Below are 23,438 nucleotides of genomic sequence, written 5' to 3'. Positions count from 1 at the left end.
GATCTGGGGCCTTGGATCAGAAGGTAGGGGCTTTCACGTTGTTTTTCTTAGACTGAAACATTTTCTACTCCAGGAGAAGGGAGGGGAATCCCAGGACCTGGGAAGCTCATGAAAGAAAGCCGACTCACAGGCCTCTCCCAGAGGCTAAACAGTAACCAGCTGCTGAGAGGAGGGGAGGCTTCAGGGAGGTGGGCTCTTCGGCTCTAGCGGCTCAGCTTTTGCACGTTATCAGGAGTGCTCACCCGTGTTCTCACTAGCTACTCGTCACTCATGCCTCTGTAAGTCACCCCAAGAAACTTGGGCTTGCCGTGCTAGACATGAGTGCAATGCCCTTGCTGGGGCGAATAGCTGTTCCATCATGTCTTCTAAGGAAGGTCACACATTTGGGCAGATGCAGTCTACCCCTTGCCAGCAGTGAGTCTTTAAGCAAATATTTCCCCGAGTTTCCATCCATGAGGTAAAGGTACTCAGATCTCTTCCTGTTTTAATCATCCGGGGCTTTAGTTTTGAATAGTACTGTGCAATTCAGTTAGTGACAGTTATGGGGACCCTTAAAGGTCAGAGAAAGAACTCTCTACTTCTGATGGGAATAACTATGAATGTCCAAAAGGGGTGATAACTCACAAGTGCATGCACGCACACACACACATGCGCGCACACATCTCACACACATACACACACATCTCACATATATACCTAACACACAATACACATATATACAAAGACAAAAACACACACATAGCAACACACACACACACACACACACACACATTCACCATACCACTCCCACTCAGAACACACACTCACAGAGTACACATAAATAAATGCAAAAACATATACATAGCAATACACACATATACATACCACACCCACTCGTAGAACACACATATATACATGTATAATGCAAACACAATGCACAGCGCACACACACACACACACACACACACACACACACACACACACACACACACTGATGGTTTTAACATCACAGCGGATGTAGAACTGAGACCTAGGTTTGCCTTGCCCTAATCATTAGCACTTTGCCTTGTAACAGTTTCTTCAAGAATTTTGGCTCCTCCTGGCTACGTAAACTTGAATGGTCCTTGGTTTGCATTCACTTTTCAAAATGATGTTTATGTTTCCAAATCTGTAATTTTAACTTGGTGCAATGGCACCGTGAATGTGGTCCAGGCAAACTGCCGTCTGTGGGCTTTAGGAAAGAAAGGGGATGGCTGGGAAGTTTCTCACAAAACCCAAGGGAAGAGAGCCTTAGAATTACTGCAGAAAAGGTTATGGGCAAACCATTATGGCTTTTTTTTCTTCTTTTTGTATCCTGCAACAGACAATACAAACAATCCCTATTTGACATTTTTGCATCTCACTCTTAGTATTCACAAACAGATTTCTTATTTTATACTGTTACCATGACAACACCTGACATTTCACATACGTTTTTCAAGGAAGGAAAGGTGAAAATTACACTCAGTGTTAAATTGAATATTTCTCCTTCTCCTCGGCTATTTTGTTCACAGACACTTAGGAGACATGGCAATTTCACATTCCTTTCAGAAGTTCAATGCTATTTTCCTACTTGCGATGCAGAGATTAAATGACTCCAACTGCAATCGCTTTTGCTAAGTCCATTGTGTTTGTGGAGATCCCCGGTCTCCATAAAGCTGTGCTGTTTTCCAGCAGTAGCTGTTAGTACAGCAATGCTCCACAATTACTTGCTCTCTCTGTCATCGTGACACTGGAGTCTGTGAAGGGCTGAGAATCACGTTGCTGATGTGCTCCTGGCCGTAGTGCAGCAACTGTATTGATTTGTGAAGTTTCTCTTTAATTTCAACTTCCAGTCAGCAATGAAATGAAAGACGTTATCAAATATGTGCGATATATGAGTGGATGTCGGGGCGTGTGTATATATGTATGTATATGTGTGTGTGTATGTATTTATGTATGTATGTGTGTGTATGTATGTGTGTATGTATGTATGTGTGTGTATGTATGTATGTATGTATGCCTCTATGTGTATGCTGAATTTGAACTATTTTTGAGGCCATTTTTGTTTGTTTGTTTAGAAAACAGGATCCTTTGAGAGTAAAATACTTTTGGAAAGAAAAACCACCAGTTCTTTGTTTTGAGAAAGGTTCTCACACAACTCAGGCTGGTATGTAACTTACTATGTAGCTGGAGATGCCCACGGACTTCTGATCCCTGTCCACCTCATAAGGGCTGGGGTTACAGGTGTGTGCCTAATATACCAGTTTAGAGTGAAACATTCATATCAAAGAGGGCCTTCTGTTTTGCTCAAGCCCACTGATTCACATGTTAGTCCCATTCAAAATCACGTTGAAGCAAACACCTGTGGCCCAGGCATGTTTAACGGATGGATACATTTACCAGTGTGACCGTGTGCTGCTGAGCTCTATGGTAGCAGCTGGCCTTTTAAGGTGACACTGACAAGCAAGCATGTCACAGCAGTATCTTTTGGCCTCCACTTCCAAAATTCTTGCTCTAGCGTACTTATTAACTGTTGACTGCCTGCGGTGCCGCATTGTACTTGGCCTGGTGAGGGAGTCTTACATTGACAGAGGTACTGAGAAGTGTGGGTGCCTTAGGGGCTGCATGCCTCACTTTGCATCAAAGGGCTCAGTTAAATCAGAGAGATATCACCTAGAAAACAACCCTTTCTATTTGTGTGCGATTTAAAAGTGGCCCAACACTTTAGTATGAAACTTCTGACACTGTGCTCTGCCACCTCATACGGTGTTAGGTAACTGAATGTGACAGTAGTAAAGAGTTGGGAAACAGTGAGAGGTTTCTCGAAGTCCAACGACCGAACAGCTAACTAAAAGTCAAATGCTGAAGGAATCCAAGGTGTTTCTGACAGTGCTCGCTGTTACTGCACAACACAACAACCTTGGTTCTGAGCACACGGTGTGCACAATTCCTTAGCATGTGCCAAATTAGTATATCTTAGATTATTTTGTGTTAATCAAGCACACCCATCTCATTAGTATATAAACTTATTGCCATCTTTAAGAAATGGTAACATTGTATGTGTGCCATTTTTTAAAAGGTTGTGCAAGTGTGTGTGTGTGTGTGTGTGTGTGTGTGTGTGTGCGCGTGCACACAGACTCATGTGCACATATCTGCAGGCCTCTGCAGAGGCCAGAAGAGAGCACTGGAGCCCTTGGAGTTGGGGTTACAGATCTTCATAAGGTTCCCAATGTGTGCTCTGGGAGCTGAAGCTTCATCCTTTATAGGAACAGCTCTGACCATTGAGCTATCTGTCTAGCCTCAAGAATGATTTTAGAAGATCTTTTTGTGATTTATTGCCAGTACACGCTTTGTTTATGTACCTATTTTAGATACCTAGGGTATATAAAAATTTCACTGGGAAGAAGGGTCATGAGTCAAGCCTGACAATTGATGTGGGGTGTGTGTATGTATGCATGTATGTATGTATGTAACTGTCATCTATCTGTTTATCTATCTATCTATCTATCTATCATCTGTCTATTTTTCCATCATCTATCATCTTTCTATGGATTATTCATCTGTTTTATCATTTCTGGTCTTTGAACTCTCCTTAGAATCAGCGATATTATCTCATTGGTTTCCTTATTAATTTACAAACAAGATACAATCTTTCATTTTTCGCCTCATCTATCATAATGTGTACAAGAGGTAAGTTATACTTTATTTTGGAAAGCATCTGGTCCTAAGTACTGCAATCGGTTCTCACAGTTCACTGTTCTTTACAGACTCAGATTTCAACACAGTCATTATAGTGAGTGTTTGATGAACAGAAGTCAAGTGCTTTCGGATAAAAGAATAGAAGAACTGTCACACTGAAAACAAGGCAAAGGGTTTTCTAGGCAGAAAGAGCAAGAAAACTCCCCAAGATAAGATGGTTCTAGAATGCAAATAGTGTGGGAAATAAAAAATAGCAACAGGTAGAAGCATGCAGTCCTTCGAGAGGGTTGGGCCATCTGCTCTTGAGGACTCCATGGCAGCCTCTAGATAATCAAATACACACTGGAGAATGCTCCATGGGGAGAAAACCGGCTGACAGGCCAACCATTGAAAACCTATAGTACCGAACACACCGAGTGAGCTTGCATCTCAGTGTCAGGAACCTGATTATTGTATCACAGTGTCCCAGTTGCTCTGTGTCATTTGTCTCTGGAGAAGGAGTTGTCTGAAGCTTTCAGTCACATTTCAGTGGCTCTGCCACAGCTCTCAGACACCTGTTTGGATGGGGGACACAGGGCTCAGTCTTCAGAGGTAGCTTCCTCATACTGTACTGTGCCAGTGCTTGTTTGTGGGAGCTCCCAGGCTACATTGCTATTATTAAATTTCCTTGTTTTGACTTATGGCTTAGCTTTATGCACTCAATATCAGTTCTATCTTTGTAAAGATAAAAATGATACTCAGATTTTAGCACAATCATTATAGTGTTGTTTGCTAAACAGAAGACCCAAGTGCCATCCATTCAGTTCCAATCTGATCTATATTTTGGAGAGGCCAACAATGTTTAAATCCACATAACTCTTAATTTCAAACTGTTACTGTATTGGTTAGCTTTTTGTCAACTTGACACAATCCTGAGTCATTTGGGAAGAGGAAACCGCAGTTAAGAAATTCTTCTCTCAGATTGGCCAGTAGGTAAGCCTGTACAGGCATTTTAAATTTTTTATTTTTAATGAGTGATTGATATAAGAGAGCCCAACCCACTAAAGGGCTCAAGGTGGTCCCACCCCTAGGTTGGTGGTCTTGGTTGTTTAAAAAAACAAGCTGAGAAGGCCATGAGGAGCAAGCAAGTAAGCAGTGTTCCTCTGAGGCAGCGTTTCTCAATCTGTGGTGTGCAGCCCCTATGGGAGTCACATGTCAGATGTCCTGCATATCAGACATTAACGTTACTCCCCCTGCCTTCGGGGTTCGACTAAAACTCGGGAGGAGATTCACCTGTTGGAATGCAAGACACAAAGAAGGAGAGCAAGTCTGATTGATCAAACTCTCAAACTTTATTAGTCAGGCAGCAGCTTTTATAAGTCAGAAGGCAGGGAAGCATATTGCTATAGCAACCCAGCTGCAGGCTTTTCTCAAAACATAGGGAATTCCAGGCAGGGTCATAATGTCCTGCCACACAGGGTGTCTGGCTCCATCTTTGTCTAGTCTAACTGCTAAACCATAACAGGCTTGCTCCATCTCTATCTGTCTTTAGTCTAACTGCTGGCCCACAACAGGGTCAGCTAGAGTCTGGTGAAAGGCAAGCTCTGGGAAAAACAGAGACCTAAATGTGCAGTCTCTGACAAGATGGCTGGACATTGGCCATATGGCCTCTTGTCCCCAACACATTACAGTTCATAAAAGTAGCAAAATTACAGTTATGCAGTAGCAATGAAATAATTGCTGGGGCTCACCACAACATGAGGAATTGTATTAAAGGGTTGCAGAGTGAGGAAGGCTGAGAGCCACTTCAGTTCTCGCCTCCAGGTTTGCTTGAGGGTTTGTCTTGGATTTCCTTAATGAGGGACTGTTTGTGAAACCTGAGACAAATAGGCCCTATCCCCCTCAAGCTGCATCTGGTCCTGTCTTTATCGTAGCAACAGAAGGCATGTTCAGAGAGAGGCTCCCAGCGCGCCACTAGGGTCATTCTATGTAGTTCCACGAAACCCAAGTTTATAATGTTTAGAACGCACTTACAGCCTTAACCCTGAAGCCAAGGGCAACAAGGAAGGATTTATGTGGAATAATGACCCAACCATAACAGGAAGAGAGCAGAATAAAGAAACATGGAAGGTGACTTGTGTTTGCTTTGCAGAAGAATAAGATTAGATTGGCTGCTCCATCCTACTTAACAAATCTTGACTTATAGTATGGCCCTTTCTTCTCACAAAGAGAAATTCAGATATTTTGTGATTATCAATAAGATCAAAATGCTTGCCAAGGCCTCCAAACTGCAGACCTGCTCCACTGGAACACCCTTCTCCCTCCGGCTGCCACGGTGTATCTGGGTGTAGGATCTTAGTGCCACATGCACATGCTTCACAAGTGCCTGCTAGTCCAAGTTCTGTGAAAAACACTCATCTACTTATGTGTGCCCCAACACCACATTTATTTCTAAAATAAACCCTCAAGTTTGGTTTTCTGAGGCTTGAGCTGTGTTCTTGAAAAGGTTGCATATTAAAAAGGAAAGAATTAATTGATAAAACTGCGAATGGGACATTTTTAAGGAATGAATTTGCCAAGCTTCGCTTTCGTCTCACTGAGCCATTGAAATGATTAACACAAGAATTCTGGAAGAGTTTGCATTCCCCCACACCCTGCAGGCTTCTAGTTGATTTTGTTGATTTCTCTATAAAGTTTCCAAATCAACAGAGCTGGTGGAAAGCTTGTTTTCAGAGATGGGGGCGGGGGAGACACAGAAAAACTTTAAATGAATATAGATTTTGGCGATCAAAAGAAAAGAAGAAAAATAAGACTTTTATTGAAGTTAGGATAATAATTGACAGATTTCCCATTAATGTGAATGGGGAAATCAACATAAATTTACATGTTTCATCTAATCAGTAAAGAAGCACAAGTGAGACGATAAAAAATAAGCAGGAATATTAAGAGCCAAGAAGTGAGTAGAACTCCCTTCACTCACAGTATTCCTAACACTTGTGAAGCTCCATTTTGTCCCATTGCGTGTGTAAGTCTGTGATGTAATATATGCATGTGCATATGTGTGTGTGGAAATATGTGCACATGAGTGCACCTGTTTGTGGGGAGGACCTTAGTCTAAATAGGATGCTTCCTCAACTGCTAGCAACCTTCATTTGTTGAGACTAGATCTCTTTCTGAACCTGATCTGATCAAATTCAACTGGGACAGCTGGCCAGTGAGCTTCAGGGACCTTCCTGTCTATCCATCCCCAAAAGTACATTTTTTTGGATTTTTATTTGGATTCTAGTGATCTGAACTCATATCCTTAAGCTGGGATGGCATGCACTTTACCACTGAGCCATGTCTTGGCCTCTTCTTTTTGTGGGGAGAGGATATGTCCTAGGAAGTGAGAGAGTGAAGGTGGAGACTGTCTAGTTTTGTAATTGTACCTATGATGAGGATGGCAGATCTTCTATCTGCTGGAGTTGCAATGGTTACCTTATAGTGATAAAATACCTGGACTAAAAGCAACTTATGGGAGAAAGGGTTTAAGTTAGCTCAAGATTCCAGGTCACAGCCCGTATTTCTGCAGATGTGAACAGGAGCGAAGCAGTTAGTCATGTCCACGGTCCACAACAGAGAAATGAGTTAATGCAAATTTCTGGTGTGCAGCTAGCTTTCTCTTACTCAGTGCTGTGCACACTGGGTGGGCATTCCCACCTCAATTAATATGACCAAGATAATCCTCCTAAAATATGGCCACAGGCCAATGTAATTTAGACAATCCCTCTTTGTGATTCTCTTCCCAGTGACTCTAGATTGTGCCAAATTGATAGTTGCTATGGTTACATTTCATTGATCAAGAGACTGGGGCATCAAACAGAATTGTCTCACTTATTTATTTTTTTATTTTATTTCATTTGTGTGTTGTGTGTGTGTGTGTGTGTGTGTGTGTGTGTGTGTGTGTGTGTGTGTGTAGGTATCCACAGAGATGGGATATTATATAACCTAGAGCTGGAAAGGTGGATGCTGGGAACTGAACTTGGGTCCTCTGGAACAGCAGCAAGCTCCTTTAACCCTAGAGTCATCTCTCTAGTCCTCCCTTCTAAAAAGTGCATTTCTTTGGATAATTCTTGAATTACTGTTTACAAAACATTTCAAACTTCCCTACTTTTCTCTCAAGTTTACCCTGTTGTTTTGAGTTGAAAGTTCATGCACTGAGAAGGTGAGAGAGCCAAGCCCTGAGAAGATGAATAAACTACTTAATGTCTTCAGGGTCAGGATTTCAGATTCTAAATTGTTTTTGCTCTACTGATGCACAATTTCTGAGATTTGGGGGAAAACTGTCTATTATTTTGTTTACTCTGTGAAAAACAGGAGATAATTAAGTCTACCTGCAGATCTGAACATGTGATTTATAAGACTCTAAATGGTTTATTTTGTTGAATAAAATTATTTATTATGATTGAAAATGTATATAGTATGTGGAACTGGACAGATGACTCGGTAATTAAAAATGCTTCCCACTCTCAAAGAGGATTGAAGTTTAACTCCCAGTACCTGTGTTGGGTAGTTCATAAACATGGGTAATCCAGCTCAAGGGGAATCAAACAACATTTACTGTACTTAAGTGGCACACACACACACACACACACACACACACACGCATCAAAAAATTTAAATATAATATATAATGTTATATATTATATATAACTATAATAAGCCAAAACCAGAAGATCTGCAAAAAAATGAGACATTTTTGTTGTGTGATATGAATTCTCCTAAATCTCAGATTAACTTAGGCAGTTAAAGACCATCAATGAACAATGCAACAAAAGCTTACAGCAAATATGCACCTGGGCTGAATTATTCATTAACAATTTTACTTTAGTAGCTGTGACAAAGGAATTTACACACAATAACGTTGTATTCTTTAAAGTAGCTGGTGGTCACATAAAAGAGGTTTCTAGGGCTGTAGGTCTTCCTGTGTTTGAACGTGTTCAACCATCTTTTCTGTAGTGTTGAAGGACTGCATCACACTAGTGGGTCAGTTGGCAGCTAGGAGTGGGTGCCTTCTGACCATGTCAACTGAAAGAGACCCACAAACAGGAAGCTGTGTGTCTGGTAATTAAAAATATTGTCCACTGGCTCATTAACCCTTAACTTAGAAAACACAACAGGGAAACAGCAATGATTTTGATCAGAAAACAGTTTCTATGTGGTGATTAGGTTTTGTCAATTGGTTAGATGTAGGCTTTGATGTTTTCAAAACCTACTTTGTTTTGGGGTTCTTTAATGCCTCCACCTGCCTTCCAACCCACTGACCCTAGGTAGAAGAGAAAGAAAGTAGGGACAGAGGATGTGGACCTTGGGTCACCAGGATTCCAGCCATCTGGCATAGCAACAGCAGACACAGCAGCAGGGACCAACAGCAGCCTCTGTGAAGTCTTCTCCAGAGCGGTTCTCTCTAGGAACATCTCAAAGCAAAGTGAAATGAAGCAAAGCGAAGCAATGTGAAACAAAGCAATGCAAAACCGTGCAGAGTGATCTCACTCTTTGAGGGCTCCTATTTTATACCCTCCCAGAGTCTGCTTGAGGCGGTCCCCAGCTGACAAAGATCAGGAGCCCTCTCACGAGGCTGTTTCACATCCCACACTTGGGATCAAAGCAAAAACATGTTTACAAACCATAACCAAAATTTCTACTACAGTTACAAGCTAGAGTTATCTGGGGAAAAGGAGCCTAGGAAAGAAAATGCAGCCTTCAGATTGGCCTCTGAGCAAGCCATGAGATATTGTCTTGATTAATGGCTAGAGATTATTTCTGAAGGTCTGGGGATTGAACCCAGGGCTCTACTCCATCCCAGCCTAGTGCTCTGTGACCCAACTACACTGTAATTTTCATATTTTCTGCTTCCTGTTGAATGTTGTCAATGATGTTATCCCATAGGATAGAGCAGGAGTGATATAAAGTATTCATAAACTTTCCCAGCGCCATGCCAGGTGCAGTTAGTGACAGCCTTGCCATCAGTATTACCCTCCCAGCACACGTTTGGGCATCAAAAATCCTTGCAGGTGGAGCTCTCCCTGTAAATTCATTAGTAACAAAATCAGGCTAAGTCAGGCAGTTAAAGACCATGCACTACGTGGTTTGTCTTCAATGACCAGAAGAGGGGAAGCTGTGAAGACAGAAAGTACAGTAACATCTTCTAGGGACTGGAAGGGCAAAGGGCAGCTTGCTCATGAGGACAAGGATTCCTTCCACAGAGATGAGGACATTCTGGAATTAGATTGGATGAGGGCTTGCATAGCATTATGAGTTCTGAAGAGCACTCAATTGACTAAAGTACTTAAAACGGTGCATTTATTGTTACCTGGAATTTATCTCAATAAGAGCTCATGATATGTTTTAAAGTTGGAGACATTCAGGTATAAAATATAGATGGAAACAAGAAAAGGTTATGTTATCAGTTAATGCATCTCTCTTTTGAAAATTATATCCATTATCCTCACAAAAATTATATCCATTACCCTCACAAGTCATTTGCTGTTGTTTACCAAAACATCTCGCCTCATGGATACTTTGTTACCTTTTCCAAACTGCTTCGTAGCTTTGCTCCTTTAAATTTAACCTCATGCTTTTTGTTTGTCTACCTGCCATGTTCTACCCGTCTCATTTCTAAGATTCCATTCTCTGTGATATTATGGCTCCTTATCATCAAAACGTGGGTGGGATCTGTTCTACTTAAGCTAAAGATCTTGATATTTCAAAGGAAGTTTCTAAAGACATGACCAACTCGAAGTAATTTTGCAGAATACCTATACAATAATATCCAAATTCTGCCATCGGCATTTACTCTAAATTGATGCATACCTGCTCTACAAAGCACATCTCTGTCCATCCATATCAGCCCCTGTAGCAGTCACTTGTCTTGTCTGGTGTCTTGAAAGCACTTGATGTTTCTGACAATTATGACAAAAAAAAACCTTGTCATTTCTCATTATAGGCCTCATCTGTCTTGACAATGTTTGGTCAGTGAGCAGGGAATAAGCAACTGTGGAGTATTCATGCCTGAAGGAGACTTGCACATCACACCCTCTCCTTTCAAGGCTCAGGGAGTTCTGCGGAAAGGGCGACACGCAGATTTTAAGAGAGAGGGGAGGTGCATGACTACAGCAAAGACTGTATTCCAGAAACAAGAGAGCCATGGCACATACGACCTCACAGTGGCTGCAACTACATGTACAAGACCAACCCAAGGTCAAGCCAGACAAAGGCTCAGCATGGTCAGGGAAGGGCATCACAAAGCCCCGCCCCCTCACTGAGGAGATGCTGGAATTGATGGCTGACGAGACAGGGAGAGTCCTGTTTTCTTTAGGGATGAGCTGCCCAAGTTCCAGTAACTGGCCCTACACTTGTGCCATGCTGGCAAAATAAGTGGACTCCATTGATTTTTTTTTAAATTAAAGAATAAACAATGAGAGCAGAAGGAAATAGCAGTGGAGGATATGAGAGGAATCAGAGAGGAAAGGGTTGAGGTAGACTTGATCAACAATGACATAGTATACTAGGCATGTATAAAATTCTTTTTAAAAACTTAAGATTTAAGAAGTATATTTTTTATTTCTCCTTTAAGAATTATACATGTGTACAATGTATTTCTATCATATCTACTTCCCACTGCTCCACTCCAGCTTTCTCCAGATCTCGCCTCAAGCGTGTTCACTTCTTCTCCCTACTCCACGGCCTTTGTTTTTTTTCAGTAACACACCGGGTGTGCCCTCATGTACATGGCTGTGAGGCCATCCACTGGAGCATGGGAAACCTATCAGTTGCTACACCCCAAGGAAAAATGATCCATCTTCTTCCAGCAATCAACTGCCAATCATAGATCCATAGCCACAAATGGAGTCTGCGAGCCCCTCCCTCAGCCATGGTGGAATTTTAACTGGCTTGGTTTGTACAGGTGACCATAGAGGCTGTGTGTTCACAAGCATGCTGGTTATGCCATGCCTAAAAGACAGTATTTCCTAGCTTTTCTCCCCCTCCTTTGGCTCTTGTATTCCTCTTGTCCCCTTTTCTACAATGTACACAGAGCCTTGGAGGCAGGGGCTGATAAAGATGTCTCAGTGAGCCAGGCGTGGTGGCACACGCCTTTAATCCCAGCACTCGGGAGGCAGAGGCAGGCGGATCGCTGTGAGTTCGAGGCCAGCCTGGTCTACAAAGTGAGTCCAGGACAGCCAAGGCTACACAGAGAAACCCTGTCTCAAAAAACAAAAAAACCAAAAAAAAAAAAAAAAAGATGTCTCAGTGAAGGCTGAGAACTTGAGTCACTTATTCTTAGAGCTTGACGACTTATGAGCCTCTGTATTAACTGTGCACATTGCAAAAACATGCTTCTCTGATCAAGGTTGTCTATAGCTATACACAAAATTATTTGGAAGGCCGCTTGACAACATGACCATTTAGCAAAACCATAGGTTCCCAGCTAGGGTGATTGACTTCCCTAGTCACTAACTTTTGACACCTAGCTAACATCACTAGTGTAGTGGTGAGCATAGGTGTGCACATGCCCCTCTAGGAGGGTATGAGTGCTTCGGGTACATGCTGAGAAGAGGTATAGCTGAGTCCGTGCTAGTTCTACTTTTAGAAACTTTCACTGATATCTAAAGTGTCTGCATCAATGGGCGAACATCTCTCTTTCCTCACATCCTAGCCAGCATTGTTGGAATTCGATTTCTTGATGATGATGGCCACTGTGACTAGGGCAAGGTGAAATTTCAAAGTAATTTCAATTTGTATTCCCTAGTGGCTAATGATATCAAATACTTGTTCATTATCCATTTTATAAATTCTTTTGAGAGCACTGTTGAGGTCTGATAGCCCATTTTGTTGTTGTTGTTGGTTCGATCGGTCATTTGTTTTCTTGATGTTTAGTGTCCTACGTTCTTTATAGATTCTCCCTAGCAACTTCCTTCAGGTATTAGCTGGTGAAGACTCCCCCGTTCTGTTGGCTGCCTGCTTACTTCACTGAAAGTTCCTTTTGAAACACAGATGCTTCTGATTTCATGAGATCCCATTTGCTTATTGCTGACTTCATTCCCTGAGTCAGAAAGCTCTTCCTATAAAGTGTTTGATGCGTCCAGATCTCACTCCCTTTCCACATCGATTCCTCTTTAGCATCCCTTCATCTCAGAGAGCGCTCCTTCATGGGGCCATTGTGGTTTTGCTTTTATTCTTGCACATCTGCATTGGAGCCCACACTCTACAGACTGGATTCACAATCCGATCTAGGTTACCCAATCCAACTACCATTCAGTGGCTCCTGTAATTCTCTCTGATGATAAGGGATGCTATTCCAGAGCCAGTGCCCCCTCTTCCATCCAACTACGCACACACACACACACACACACACACACACACACACACACACACACACCTTCCACCACCTGCCTGGGCTTTGTCTGATTCTGAGCAGATCATCTTTGCCAGTTTATGCCACAGAAGAAAGAAACTGTGGCATACTGGAGAATTCCCAGCACACAAGAAGAAGTGGTTCCAATATCTTGTTTTTAAGACTTTAAAACGATAAAATCAAATAATCCATAATCAAAATAAAACTTGATGGCACGACTCCGTGAAAGTGACTAATGAGTGTAATACATTCTTGAAATGGTAAGGCTGAGGAGGGATGGCCCAGTGGTTAGGAATGCATGCATACTGCTCTTCCAGAAGACCTGAGTTCAATTTCTAGTACTCATACTGAACGGCTCACAACCACCTGTAACTGCAGTTACAGCAAATCTAAAACCCTCTTCTGGCCTTCATAAACTCCTGTGGTTATTTGCATACTCCCTGCCCCATCCCAACACACACACATACACACACACACACACACACACACACACACACACACACATTTTTAAAAATCCAGGTTTGGCTGAATTCAGTTTTTCCTTAGCATCACCCAACAAATTCTTCCTTGTTTTCCTTGTTGTTTGTCTTCTTTGCCCCACCCACAGGCCATCAATGACCTAGTGCTCAGAGTGAAAGGCAACGTGCATCACATTGGGCCTTCTTCCCAACTTGTCCTCCATCGTAGGAGTTCAGTTGCCCAGCAGATGCATGGGTCTCAAATATCTCAACCTAAGAGGGGTGGGCATTCTTCTTCATTCCTAAGCTGCCCAGCAGCATCTGTAAGATGCTCCCGTCTTGCATTCTGGCCTCGCAGTGGCAGACAACACCGAGGGTTATGTAGAGAACCTTGCTCTCAAAGCAGGCTATCTGGGTTTGGGGCTCTTAGCTATTTATTTTCCCTTAGTCACCAAGACAGAATGACTCCACAAGGCTGCTTTCCACTTTCCAAACAAGCCTGGCCTGCACAGCCATAAATTCTCTCTTTATTTATAATAAACAATCTAGATGACCAAGTGCATACGGTTAAAAGCTGTTTCAGGATGTCTTTGGCTGCTACTAAACTCAGTCGCAGTTGGAGACTGTTTACTAAGAGTTCTGACCAGGGCCAGCTTTTATGGGCTCAGAGAACCATAACCCTCCAAAGGGCACTATGATTGATTTTTGGAAAGCAGGCCCTCTAAATAGACATTGCTTCTCATTTGAGTCCTTGGTATTTTTCTTACCATTCTGTTGTTATTCTTTACAAAGTCCCAACAGCAGCTCACTTTCTGCTTTTTTTTTTTAATGCTATACAGAGCAGAAGTGCTTAGTAACACCCACCTTATTTGTTTTTGCATTAGAATCCATGCCAGCTTTCTGGGAGGGAGGGGAGACTAATCAGGATATATTGTATGAAAAAAAATCAATTTTCAATAATAAAATTAGGGTCAGTCCTCTGTTTTGACAGTTCTATTAATTCCTAATGCTGGATACATTTTTCACATCTTTAGTATGACGTCCATAAATTTCTTGCTCTCTTATTCTGAGGGTTGATGGCTAAGTAGAGCTCTGAGCAGCTTGGCAAGACTTGCCTCTAATTTTAGACTGTACCTTTCTTCTTATCGTGCCATCAGGCTGAAGGAACGGCTATTATTGGGGGGGGGGGCACATCTGGTCACAGTGGGAGAAGTCTGTAGACCCAAGGGAGGTGCTGGGGAGTTCTACCTCATCCATAAGATCCAAGAGAGTCAAGGTGTTAATACCAGAACAGACAGCTGAGAGGACCAAGGCCCCAGTCTAACAACAGTAGAGAGAGTATCTCTTCCTCAGTCCTTTGATTCTAATTTTTATTATATTTATCCCTTGGTTCCTTCATTTATTTACATTTTTCTTTGTATATGTGGACATGTGTATGGATGCTCATGTGGAGGGCAGAGGACAACTTTCAGGAATCTGTTATCTTCTCTCACCACATGGGGCCTGAGGATTGAATGCGAGGAAGCTTCAGGCTCGGATGCAAGGTCCTTACCCACAGAGCCATCTTATTGGCTCCCCTCTTTGCTTCTCTCATAGTCTGAGGTGACTACATGACACCTGCCTACAGAGGGACAGCAATCTGTCTTCCTAATCCATGATTAGAGGGCTAATCTTATCTGGAAACATTTTTAAAGACATACCCAGAATAATGTTTAATTACATCTCTGCATCCTCCATTGTTTTCTGATTTTAAAAAAAGGGAGGTGGGGGGGTCTTTACAGTTGTAGCTAATACCACCTTGAGCCTCTCTGCTGGGAACAAAGCCAGCATGGCAAAGAAGCAACCAAGGATACAGAAATGGACAGAATCATGGGTAAATACAATGTGTTTAAACTTTCCATTTTCTCACATAATTTGTTTAATTCATTTTCCATAGAAGTTTTATCTTGTCATTGTTTCCTAAGTTTGAGCCTTACCTTTGAAGGTGCTACTGCCCACTGACGTGTGCTGTGAGCCGAGAGCTGTCTGTGACAGGGATCCTGGGTGACCTGCTGGTTTTATTTATTTACTTATTTTTTTCATCTTGCAGAACAGGAGGTCTGAGGATGTACAGTGCCTCCTTCTTTTAGGAGGCATAAGGAACCTTAGCCAAATTTGGTATGGATCAATTTCTTCTTGCCTTTACCCTGACTTTATACACGTAGAGTTTAAAGAGGGCAGTATCAACATCTAGCATTCCAGGAGCCAAAATGAACCTTTCCTCTTATTGGGGTGTCTACCTGAAATGTTTCCTCAGATGGAGGGGAGCTGAGGGACCAAGCTGGTGTTAGCTTCCAGGATAGCTCTCCTTTACTGTCTGTCCGTAGCTGTTAACGCAGAAGTTTTACAGTCAATGGGACTCAGCTGATCTGAGCTTAGCATTTGTAGCCTGGTTCCCAGGGTATATTTTTTTTTGGCTACAGTTCATTGAGAGACCAACACACAGGTCAGCCTCCTTAACCTGGTCATTTTGAACTCTGAGAATCATTTCTTCACGGGAAAAGACTGTTCAAATCTCCCCTCTGACACTCAGTCATTCGACAGTTAATAAGCATGACATTTGCCTTTGAACAGAAAAAAAATTAAAAAAAGTTTTATCTAAGAATGAATTATTATACATTATTAAATAATTGTAGCAATGAGTGGGAAATTCAAGAACTCGGAACAAGGTGAGCATGGAGGAGGAAGTATGAACAGACAACAAAAATATCAAAGTAGACTGGCAGACTCCAGGAAAACCCAAGGAAGAATTTGTCTTTGCTATTCTCTTCAGAATGTGGAGTTCAGGTCTGCTTTGGGGAAATGACACATTCCAAAGCAACGGCACCAGAAAAGCTTCCTGTGCCAATAAAAACGCTTTGTACTTGCGCTGCTCACTAAAGTAATGATTAGCTGCATGTAGCGGCTGGGCCCCAAGAATGCAGTGGGCGTGGCTGAAGAAATGAACTTCAGATTTAAATTGTAACTGATTTAAGCAAAACTGTTTATTCATGTGTGACTGTCAGTTGCCATAGTACTCAACAGAGTGTTAAGGTTTGCTTTCCATGAGTTTTTATAGAATTTAAGTTTAGGTAGAAATACACACACACGTGTGTGTGTTGAAATGCTGTGCTGTCCTTGTTAGGGTTACAACTGCTCTGGTGAAACACTATGATTAAAAGCAATTTGGGGAGGAAAGGGTTTATTTGGTTTTCAGTTCCATATATCAGCTCATAATGAAAAGCAGTGAGCACAGGGACCCTGCAGAACAGGTACCTGGAGGCAGGAGCTGATGGAGAGGCTATCGAGGAGTGCTGCTTACTGGCTTGCTCCCTGTGGCTTGCCCAACCTGCTTTCTTACAGACCCCAGGACCACCTGCCTAGGATGGCCCCACTCACAACAGGTTTTGCTCCCCCCACCCCCCACATCAATCACTTTTAAGAAAATGGCCTACAGGCTTGCCTGCCTAAGTCTGGTCATATGGAAATATTTTCTCAAAATGAAAACAACAGTGAGTTTTTATTCCTTTTTATCTAGGAGAAAACAGTGTTTCCTGAAAGTGAAATTCATTAACATAAGTCCTGTTTCATGGCATCTCCAGGAACCCCATCCCCAAACTTGCTTCATTCGATGTCTAAAGCAACTTACTGATGTCACTACTCAGTATTCTAATAGTTATGACCCTGGCCAGACACGCTCAGGAAACCAGTCTTGAGTGTGAGTCTCTGCACCTGCCCCAGTATTAGAAAAGCCACTGCTTTTTTGTGTTCTCTATCACCTCAGTTCCCCAGTGGTGCCAAGAAACAACACCGTGAATTCAATTTGCTCAGTTGTTTTGAGTCGTAAGGCCAGGAATGGCAACTTCCAAGTCCATTCCATGTTATAGGTAAAATTAAAAGGTTAAAAAAAAAAAGTGAAACAAAGCTTTGCTTTGTTTAATTAAATATTACTGTTTAGATACTTGCGTTATTTTCCATATTTTTAAAGTTCCAGAGAATGTTCACATTTTATACAAGTTGTAAAAATTGTCACAAAGCTTTTTCTAACATCTATAATTACATGTATAAAGCCTGTACTGTCTGTTAGTAGTACCCCTCCTGTTATTTCAAAGATACTTTTTATCCTTTGTTTTGCTTTTTTAGTCTCTTTAAATATTATTTTATTGGCTTTATTCATCTTCTTAAACATATTATCATTCTTGAGCTAGGGAGGTGGTTGAGTGGGCACAGTTGCTGCCTCTAAGCTGAGGGCCTGAGCCTGAGGCCTCGTCCACATGCGGTGGAAGCGGAGAGCCCAGTCTCACGAGTGATCCTCTGTGCCACATGCACAGCATGGCGTGTGCTTTCTCCCCTGGGTGCCCAAACCAAATGAATACATTTTAAAATCCCAACATTTCCCAGTTCAATAAGGTCATCCATCTCTTGCCTTACTGCTTTGATTATACTTTATGGTATTTGAAAGTCCCAGCATCCTACTTTATAGCCTTTGTGTTGCCTTAGATTGGCTTCTATCTCCTTATGTTTCTGTTCCTATTGGGGTTATAACATTCATCCCTTCACATGTGCGATGGTTACTGACACTGTCAAGGGTCTGATTCATTACGTTCACTTCTTAAATATTAAGGTTTATTCTGGAAAACACATTACTAGTCAGACTTACCTTGGTCTTGACAATGCTTGGTATTATGTTTCACTAAAACTCTAGAATATTCTGCATTCTTGTTCTACTTATTGTTGTTTTTTTTTATTGGAAACAGGGTCTCATGTAGCTCAGGCTGGCTTTGAACTTGCTATGTACCTAAGAATGACCTTCATCTCCTGCCTCTCCTTCCTACATCATCTTTTTATTTTTCATTTTGTTTTAAATTTACATATTCACTTTGTATCCTGATCATAGCGCCCTCTCCCCTATCCTCCTGGTCCCTCCCTCCTACCGTCTTCCTTTATCCCCCCCCTTGTCCTCAGAAAAGGGTTCCCCCCCAACACACCCCAGAACATCAAGTTGCATCAGGACCGAACTCATCTTCATCCACAGAGGCCAGGAAAGCCAGCCCGCTTAGGGCAAAATGTTAGAAAGCAGGCAACAGAGTCCACGTTATAGACGGCACCTGCTCATCTTAGCAGGGGGCCCACATCAGGATCAAACTGCCCATCGGTTACATATGTGTAGGGGGCCTAGGTCCAGTGCATGCATGCTCTTTGGTTGGTGCTTCTGTCTTTGTAAGCCCCTATGAGTCTAGGTTATTTGACTCTGTTGGTTTTCTTGCAGCATTCTTGTCCCCTCTGGGTCTTTCTATCCTTCCCGCCTACTGTTCCACAGAACCCATCAGAATCACCACTTCTCACAGAGACTTCCTCCATCTTCTAAAGGCCTGAATGTCAGCCCTGTGTGACCACAGTGGAGCTGGCTATGCGCCTAAGAGCCTTGCTTGGTCTCTGTTGCCTCCACTAGGGTGAGTGTGGAGCTTCTGGTCCATGTTTTTATTTTGGCCTAGACTAGGGTCCTGAAAGTTTCACTCCCCTGTGCTCTCAGATAGACACCTCAAATCAGACACCGTGCCTGCTGCTTAATTGCTCACATGTGAGAGGAACAGTTGTGATCACAATCGGAACAAGAGGGTGCTACTTGCGTTTTATTTCATCTTATTTTTATTTATTTGAGCAAGCATGCCAAGTCTATTGTGAAATAAATAAGCGGCTTCTCGCAGCCAGAAGGAGGACTCCAAAACGAGTTGCCCAATATTTGCAGTTTAAAGAAATATTTGGAAATCAATTGACTCCTAAGCTGGCTTCTTAAACATATTTTCATTTAAAGGATCTTGATTTTAGTACTGACATTCAGATATTTATTTTTATGTATAGTATGAACTAGGATGTAACTTCAAATTTTATCATATGAAATAATTGCTTATCAAGAAGTAAGGATTAAATTTTAATTTTTTTTTACACAAATGTTTTGCCTGCATGTGTGTATGTACACCAAGGGGGTCACTGTTGCCCACAGAGGTCAGAAGGAAACATTATATGGGAGTGACAGATGGTTCTGAGTCACATGTGGGAGCTGGGAATTGAACCCAGGTCCTCCGGAAGAGCAGCTAGTGCCCTTAACCACTTAGCCATCTCTCCAGTCCCTAAATTTTAAATTGTTAATCAAATAATAACTATCAATTAAATAATTGCTTACATGGCACACATTTCACTATTTTTGTCTCTTCTTTTCCATCTTTCCCATCACTGTGTAGGTAGAACAGGGGGAAACTAATTCAGATTTATCCAAAAATAAATATTAAAGGGGTGAAATGTCCTGCCTAAATATCAATATACCACAAACATATTACTCATACAAATTTAAAAGAGAAAGTGCCTGAATGAATGGAAAATGAGGATATTTAATATACAGTGCTTTCTCACCAAAGAATGTCACCTTTGTCATTTCATTTCCTTGGAGTTTGGGAATAATGTTTAATCGCAGATGGCAATCCTCTTACTAAGACACCTCTTGCAAGGGTTAAATTCTAAACAAGAGGCTTCCCTGGTTTTCTTATATGTGTCCCTAGGGATTAAAGTATAAAATGCAGCAAAGATTTATAAGTCAAGAACAAAACTGGACAGCTTTGTACTAACAGGTTCCTAACTCATTTGTTCCACAGGCTACACACAGATTTGAAGTTCAAATAATTTCATGTTCAAATTTTTATTTACTCTTATTATATGTATTATCTAATTTTTAAATTATTTCATGAGTAATGGATATGAATACAACACATATACACACATATTTGGTTTTTTGAGACAGGGTTTCTCTGTGTAGCCTTGGCTGTCCCGGGTCTCACTCTGTAGACCAGGCTAGCCTCAGACTCGCAGAGATCCACCTGCCTCTGCCTCCCGAGTGCTGGGATTAAAGGCGTGCACCACCACGCCTGGCTCTCTTTGCTTTCTTTATAGACAATGTCTGTCTCTCTGATACTTTCCCTGGAATACTGATAATTCTGTGCTTTCTCTTACTACCCAGCTCTGTTCTAAGCCATCCTGAGCGAGCACACAAATGGAGTAAAGATGGTGTTAATGGGGCAGCAGAAATTCTGAGGATAGATGCAAGGGCAAGTGCTTCTGAGATGCCACGGTGGCTTTGGTTATGTGGCTCATGCTTCTAGAAAGAGTAACGGGAACACTTAAGGAAGGAAGGACGCTGGCAAAAATGGCCTGGGAACCCACAGGGACTTAACTAGTTGTCCTCTGCCCATTACTAGTTACCACTTCAGACTCCTGACCCTACACAACTGCAGAAAACTAGGATAGGTTGTGAGGAGGTTCGGCCATTACTCTTTGGCATTCTGTCTACAGTAAAGAAAGTCTGAAGGAATCTGTGGTTTTGTACATTTGAACCAGCCTTTTCTTTTTCTTTCTTGGTTTTTCATTTTTTAAAAAATGAGATATATTTTGGCTTTTGGAAATAATGTCTTTTATAGTCAAGACTTGCCTTAAACTCCTGATCCCTCTGCCTCCACCCTCAGGTGCTGGGATTACAGGCACGTGTCAGCACACCAGGCCTATATGCAGGAACCTTCATCCATCTTTTGTGGCTGACCTTCCTGAGGCTCTCAAGAAAAAGGGAAAGCTAACCTCTGTGTAAGGGAAAGCCACACACAGCTTCTGCATTTCAAATCTCGGGTTTATCTAAGTGAAATTTCCTGTGGGTTCCTATGACTTTCTTTGCCTTAAGAGAGGATGTGCAGAACTTATGAGACCGGAAACAAAGGACGGAGATGAGGTAACGGCTAAGGGAGAGTGTGGAGGTTGTGTGATAATAAAGGCCTGGGAAAGGGCAGTTAGAAACCCCAGCACCACACCTGCCCATTTCTAGAAGGCTCTTTTGAGAGGGCTTTTTACACCTTCAATGACTTCTCGCTGTGCTGTCAGTGGAAAGTTTCTCCCTTTCCTGAGATGTGCCTGAGATCAATGTCTTCAGAAGAATAATACTTCAGGAATGCTGTGTAGCTAGTTCAGAAACACAGCAAAGCCTGTGGATGCAGCCTTTTATGTGCCTGAGGTGAATGGTATCTTTGGGTACCAGGAGGATTTTCTCAATTTTCGATGCAATTGGAGGTTTATGCAAATAGGACTGCAGCTGCTAATTGTCCTGAGAAACAGATCAAATCCAGTGTTGGGCCTTGCCAGATGAAGGCGAATAACCATTTGATTTTCTCTGATTTACACCGTTGGTAGAAAAGCACTGAAAATAGCTGAAGAACATACACAGAAGACTCACTAAGGAAACTCACACAGAACTCCTAGGAAGCATGCTATGAACAAGGAAGGCAGCTATTTTAAGCACCGGACAAATGATGTAAAATACTGTAATAATTTTCTGTGCATACACACACAGACACACACACACACACACACACACACACACACACACACACACACACACACACACACATACATGGAGGCCAGGAGAGGGCGTCATGCTCCCTGCTGCTGGAATTACAGGAGGTTGACAGCCCTCCTCTCTCCCCTAACATGGGTGCCAGGTTCTGAACTCTGGTCTTCTTCAATTTCTCTTAGCTGCCCAGTCATTTCTTTGTTCTGAACTTGAATTGGGAGCATCACAGTTTTGATGATTTAATACAGATAGAAAAAAAAAATTCAAACACACACATGTACATAAGCATTTGACAGTTTTGTTTCCAGAAAGAAACAAGTGAGTAGAGGATGCAGGTTTTTGCTTAGGACACTTTATTTTGCTCTGATTCATAATTAAAAATACATGAAATGGGGAGATGGCTCAGTTGGCAAAGTGCTCACCAAATAATCAAGGGTACCTGAGTTTGCTCCCCAAAACCAAAATAAAAAGCCAAACATGGAGCAGGGCATGGTGGCTCACGCCTGTGATCCCAGCACTCTGGGAGCAGAGGCAGGTGGATCGCTGTGAGTTTGAGGCCAGCCTGGTCTACAAAGTGAGTCTAGGTCAGCAAAGGCTACACCGAGAAACCCTGTCTCAAAAACAAAACCCAACCCAACCAACCAACAACCAAACAAACGAACAAAAAACCCAAAACCCAAACCTCAAACAAAACAAAACAAAGGCCAAGCATGTTAGCATATCCAGGGCTGGGGATAGAGTCTGGAGAGTCCCTGGTGCTCTTGCCTAGGCAGTCTGTCCTAATTAACAAGCTTTAAATCCCAGTAAGAGGGCTTGCTTCAAAAAAATAAAAAATAAATTAAGATGGATAGCTCTTAAAGAATGAAATGGGAGAGTGACTTCTCTTCTTCATAAGGACATGTGTACATGTGCACACTAGTGTGCAACAGTGTGCACATAACCATGCCTACACATTTACAAACACCCAAAATATCACTACAATTTTATATTACACAGAGTGATGGGGGAGGGAGGAAGTGGTGGAGCGGTGGGGGGATGGAGAGAGAGAGAGAGAGAGAGAGAGAGAGAGAGAGAGAGAGAGAGAGAGAGAGAGAGAGAGAAATATGAACTCCCAATTCTCTAGGTGCTAGGATTACCATATTTGAACATGATCCACCTTTTGTGTGTTTGTGGTTGAATATATATCTTCCACCACTAGACATGACTGTAGACACCGCCCCCTCTCTCTCTCTCCAATCTGAATGTCTTTAAGATCCCATTTCTTTTCTGTTTAGTGGACTGTGTTGTTTTGACAGGCCTTTCCATGGTAGCACAGAAAAGGTAAGAAAACCCACCCACTTCAGAGAAGCAGCTGGTGTGTTGCTTATGTTTTTAATCCTCCCCTGTGTCTTGCTATGGAAATCCAGATTGAGATTTTAGGAGAGCAGGAAAAAAGGTGAGAAAACACCCCCCCGAAAGAGACACGATTTTAACTAAAGCAAATAAAGCGGGGAATATTCCAGAA

Source organism: Acomys minous (assembly GCF_964271855.1).
Source record: "Acomys minous genome assembly, chromosome: 13".
Classification (NCBI taxonomy): Eukaryota; Metazoa; Chordata; class Mammalia; order Rodentia; family Muridae; genus Acomys; species Acomys minous.
This window is presented reverse-complemented; position numbering follows the sequence as displayed.